This window comes from Mustela putorius, unplaced genomic scaffold, assembly GCF_011764305.1.
Source record: "Mustela putorius furo isolate JIRA1106 unplaced genomic scaffold, ASM1176430v1.1 tig00003845_pilon_pilon_pilon, whole genome shotgun sequence".
In the NCBI taxonomy this organism is placed as follows: Eukaryota; Metazoa; Chordata; class Mammalia; order Carnivora; family Mustelidae; genus Mustela; species Mustela putorius.
Genome location: NW_025421998.1, coordinates 8898800 through 8904799, shown reverse-complemented (window position 1 = coordinate 8904799; position 6000 = coordinate 8898800).

Sequence of the window (6000 nt, the reverse complement as noted above, 5' to 3'; positions counted from 1 at the left end):
GCAGCCTACACAGGGAACTGGCCTCTCTGGGCAGTGTGTGTGTACCAGTGAGGCATGTGGACTGTTGAGGCTGCCTGTGGGCCAGTTGTGGGGAGGGGAATATACAGGGGAGGAATCCTTATGGCTCATGAGCCGACTTCCTGATGGAGTCTGCTAAGAACTTACTATGATTTCTGTACCCTGTGAGAAAACTGGATGCTGTTCTCCCAGCTGCTCCTCACCCCTCAGTCGCCTCAGATTTCTGGGCAGGGTGAGAGGGAAGTGAGTCTTTCCCACAGCAATCATATACCTGGGAAAGCTGGATGCTTGCTCACCCCCACTTGCTTTGTTTTATGGAAGCAGACCTAATTAGAGGTCTCTTCTGGGCACTGAGCTCTGTTGCCTTGGAAGAAGGGGTGATGCAGATAAAATGAAATTGCTCCTATTACTCATATCAATGTATCCAGACTTGGAATTTTTTTTTTTTCTCCAGCATTGAGCTGGAATTTTCTCACAGAGCCCCTTAACTCCCACAAATGTACTCTTGTCAAAATTGGTGTTCTTGGGGATAAAGATGATAGACCTTATTCACCATTTTAAGACACTACTCTCTTAATTCAATTTAAGTTGAGATAGCAAATTTCTATTAAAGCACTTGCAGTGTGCCATATATATATATTATATATAATATTATAGCTTTGAAAAATTTGAACTTGAATTTTTTTTTAAGATTTTATTTATTTATTTGACAGAGAGAGATCACAAGTAGGCAGAGAGAGAGAGAGAGAGGAGGAAGCAGGCTCCCTGCTGAGCAGAGAGCCCGATGTGGGACTCGATCCCAGGACCCTGAGATCATGACCTGAGCCGAAGGCAGTGGCTCAACCCACTGAGCCACCCAGGCACCCCATTAAACTTGAATTTTTGAATTCAAAGCTGAATAAAGAAAGTTTTCCAGGACATTTACATTTCAGAGAGATAAAAAGGGTGGCCAAATGTGTCCCACCAAAATACATAAATACAGAAAGTTCACTAAAATTCTGAGACTTAAATACCATCAACACATTCCACATGCGTTTGTGGTGGTGGTGGTAGTGATGATGGTGGTGACGATGGTGATGAAGATGGTGGTGGTGGTAATAGTGATGATGGTGATGGTAATAGTGTTGGTAAAAGTGATGATGTTGTTATTACTATATAAATGCAAACATCCTCCATGATAAATGCAGAACCAAAAAAATATAGATCAGGTAAAGATGTATGCTTAGATCAATCCTTTACTCCAGTCTATCTTGCAACTACATTTGAAGAAAGACTGTGTTCCCAGAAAAGGAAAGCTGTAGATGGAAACTGGAAGGAGTGAGCTTTGGCCACTCTTGGTTTAGAAATGTGGGTGCCATGGGACGCCTGGGTGGCTCAGTGGGTTGAGCCACTGCCTTCGGCTCGGGTCATGATCTCAGCGTCCTGGGATCGAGTCCCGCGTCGGGCTCTCTGCTCAGCAGGGAGCCTGCTTCCCTCTCTCTCTCTCTGCCTGCCTCTCAGTCTACTTGTGATTTCTCTCTGTCAAATAAAGAAAGAAAGAAAGAAAGAAAGAAAGAAAAAAGAAATGTGGGTGCCATGAATAATGGATTTGGTAATATGAGATTTTATTGTTGTACAACTTAAACTACATTTATTTATTCTGGCTCAATAATCACCATCCTGATTATATGTAAGGGAAGCTCATACTGAATAATAGATTTGAGCATTTTAGGACCGCTGATAGCTACATTTCCTTCTTTTCAATTTTTCTTGTATTTATTTACTTACTTACTTACTTCTATTTTTTTATTTATTTACTTACTTTTAAAGTTTTTTTAATTTAAAATCAATTATCCAGCATATAGTACATCATTAGTTTTTGTTATCATGTTCAGTGATTCATTAGTTGAGTGCATCACCCAGTGCTCATCATATCGTGTGCCCTCTTTAATGCCCGTCACCCAGTCACCCCATCCCCCCACCCACCTCCCTTCCCACAACCCTCAGTTTTTTTTTTTTTCTCAGAGCCAAGAGTCTCATATGGTTTGTCTCCCTGCCTGGTTTCTTCCCATTCAATTTCCCCCACCTACCTCTGTGGTCCTCTGCACTATTCCTTACGTTCCACCTATGAGTGAAACCATATGATAATTGTGTTTCTCTGATTGGCTTAGAGCTACATTTCTAATGGCAAATCAATAAACACCATTCTTATCTCTGTAGTCTTGGTCTTGACACTGTTTACTGTTAATCTGTCCCATTTGTGGAAACTGTGATTGTTGGCTAGTGGAATTGAAAACCCAGCTCTTAATTCCAACTCTTTCCAGTATTTACCCCAAGGGTTTTAATATATATCTGTTGAGTGAGTTGACTAGATAATGTCAGAATGGGCATCTGGCTTCAGTTGCCAGTCAACAACTATAAGCGGTATCTTCATTTTATCATGTTATCTGTAAGACAAGCTGATGATGGATCACAGAAGAGATTGTGAGGCTCTGCTTTTGATGCTGAGAATAAAGAAGACAGCAGGTTAGCTTAGAAGTTTTCTGATTAGGACGTGCCGTAGGGAGAATAGTTAGGGAATAGCCAAAATATCGATGGTTCAGGAGCTAGTTAGGTTTTGAACAATGATTAAGCCAGGGAAACATACTGAGAACAGAAGTTTGAGAAGAGATTTACACCATGATGCATGGGAGTGTGCTTCTGGACAGTATTAAACTAAGCTGTGTGGCCTCTGCATTGAAGCACTGAAAAACAGATATTCCTGGCAGACAATAGAATGTTGTCAGTAATTGTTAAAACAGAAACACACCAAGTACTGCCTACAAGATTGAATAATGTATTTTATACATATGGGTTTACATTTTTCTAATGTCCAAAAATGTTTATAAAGTGCATATGTAAGCCATTTTGAATTAAAATTTTGTGATGGATGTCTAAATTCATATTAGGAACTTATCATCATTTATTTTCTCAATAAATAAATATGAAAAGCTCATCTCCCACCATCTAGGCCTCCTCAGATATTTTGTTGTTCAAATGGATCATTATACATAAAGGGGTTGGGTACTAGTACTATAATTCTGAAGTATACAAGAAGAGAGGAATGGAAATTTATACCTCTACTGTTTCTTGGTTATTTGCTGCCTGTTCAATTCCTTTTTTATCTCACTAAATATACTATTCTCACTCACTCTTGCTCTCAATCTTACTTTCTCACTTTTGTGTGTATGTCATCACATAAGTATATACATCAATCATAACAGGGTAGATTATGTCGTGGTAATAAATAATCCCCAAATACCAATGGCTCAAAACAACTAAGACTTTTTTTTTTTCAAAAGTTTTTTTTTTAATTTTTTATTTCTTTTCAGTGTAACAGTATTCATTGTTTTTGCACCACACCCAGTGCTCCATGCAATCCGTGCCCTCTCCAATACCTGCCACCTGGTTCCCCCAACCTCCCACCACCCACCCCTTCAAAACCCTCAGATTGTTTTTCAGAGTCCATAGTCTCTCGTGGTTCACCTTCCCTTCCAATTTCCCTCAACTCCCTTCTCCTCCCCATCTCCCCTTGTCCTCCATGCTCTTTGTTATGCTCCACAAATAAGGTTTTTTTCTTTATTATTTTAGTGAGAAAGTGAGAGTGAACATAAGTGGAGGAGGGGCAGTCAGAGAGGGGAGAGACAGAGAGAATCCCAAGCAGGCTCCATGTTCAGTACAGAACCCAATGGGGGATTCAATTTCATGACCTTGAGATCATGACTTGACCTGAAATGAAGAGTCAGACCCTTAACTGACTGAGCCACCCAGCTGCCCAAAATAACTAAAAATTCTATCCTCTTCACTTGTCAGTGAAAACAGATTCTATTCATTGGGACGCTTTGATATTTTGATTGATGGATCTGGCATCATCTTGAGCATGACTAGTCCTCATACTCTAGGGAAGGAGCCCTCATGCCAGAAGCTTGCTCAAAAATTATTGACTAGAACATGGGACAGGAACCTGCATGACCTCCAGGGGTTCCTAAAGGGTGTTCCCAGCATAAACCCAGAAGGTAGAGAACCATGAACTCCTGGTGACCTGGTGCGTTAATGACTAAGTCAGCATTTTGAATTATTGCTTTCATCCAAGTGAAACCCTAAGAAAACTTTTCTATGATCAAGGTCACTAGAGTAAAATGGTCTTTATGTTAGGACAAGGAACAAAATCCGTGGAGAGTGAATGAGGTCAAAACACAGCTAGATGACCCCGATCATGTATTGCAGTGGCCTTCGTAGGCAGATCCTCTTATTCACTAAGATAATGATCTAATCAGAATTGGAGCAGGGACATCAGTGATATCTAATCAATTCCTCCAGGATGTGGAAGAACAGCCATTGATTTTAAGAGAAAGAAGTCATCAGCTATTGAACTCGTATCCACCCTTGATCGATTTTTGACTGAGCAAGTGTAAGTCAGGCATTTTCAAGATCTTAACCTTTTGTTGTGTGTGATTAGTGGAGACTCTGGCAGAAAGGCAATTCAAGGGAGGTGAGAGCAGCTCTAGGGATGTGGCTTTAGCAGTGCACCCAGTGTGGTCATGGTTTTGTTATCATAGTTCTTGAATTCTCTCTTTCACTACAGTTTCAAACAAACTGTACACTTACCAAACATTTAAATTTAAATTTAAAAATTAAAAAACCAGATCACTTTCTGAACTGAATTCACAGTATATCAACACAAACTCAGTTTTGTAGAGAAAGAAATGAATTTAAGACTCCTTTATCAGATCACGTTAGTTTCTAGTTTTTGAAATGTTTTTAGTGAACCATGCACCTGAGAGCAGAACATGGGGGACCACGGATACCAAGTTGGGGTAGTTATCTCTTCTTCTGTATGAAAGCCATTTTTGTTGTTGTTGTTTCAATGTCTAATGGTAAAACTGAAAACAAAAGAGAACAGTAAAAATTATCACTTTAATTCCTGTCAACAAAAATTTTGCTATCTCAATAAGAATGAACCTCCCCGAAGTCTGAATGCTCAGACCACCAAGCTCTCCTGAAAATAGCAAAGTGAAAAATACCCTGAGATGTTTACCCAATATTCATTTAGAAGAGGCAATTGCAAAAAAAAATATATATATATATATGGTGTGCCTAGGTGGTTCAGTCAGTTAAGTGCCAGACTTCTGATTTTGGCTCAGGTCATGATCTCAGGATCCTGGGATGGAGCCTCACCTGGGCTCCACAGTCAGTGGGGAGTCTGCTTGAGGATTCTCAGTCTCTCCCTTCCCTCCACCCCTACTCCCATTTACATGCATGTGTGCTCTCTCATTCTCTAAAAATAAATAAATCTTTAAAAAAATTAAAAAGAAAAAAATAAAGAAGGTAATAGAGGAAGATCATAGTGGCATTCTGATTTAAAGGGAATTTTTTAAGATGCAAAGGGACAACATTTAGATGCATAAGAATATACAGGCATTGACTGTAGATGCAGAGTGAGCAGTAATATTGGTTTCCCGTGTTACCATAACAAATTGTCATATATATGGTGTCTTTAAACAACAGATGTACTATCTTATAGTTTCAGAGGTCAGAAGTCTGAAATGGTCCTGCTTGAGCTAATCTCAAGGTATCTGCAGAACTACATTCCTCTGGGATCTCCAGGGGAATTTCCCATCTCAAGACCCTTAGTTTAATCATCTTTCACCATGTAAGGCAACGTTCAAGGGTACCAGGGATATTTAGAGTTGTCCGGGGACACCTATGGGTGGGGTTTCTGTTCAACCTACTATAGTGATGAAGAACAAAATAAGAGAAAGCAAATAATGAACACAGGTTGGATGCAGTCACTCCACACCTCTCATTTGTGTCTTATTCTCCTGCCATTTTAGCCCGTTTGTTTAATTTATTTGGAACTTTGTCATTTCTTTTTGTTTGTTTGGTGCTAAACTCAGAAAACAAATGCAGAGTGGACCCAACCTCCTTGAGTGGCTGGAGAAAAACATGATGCTAACCTAAGAT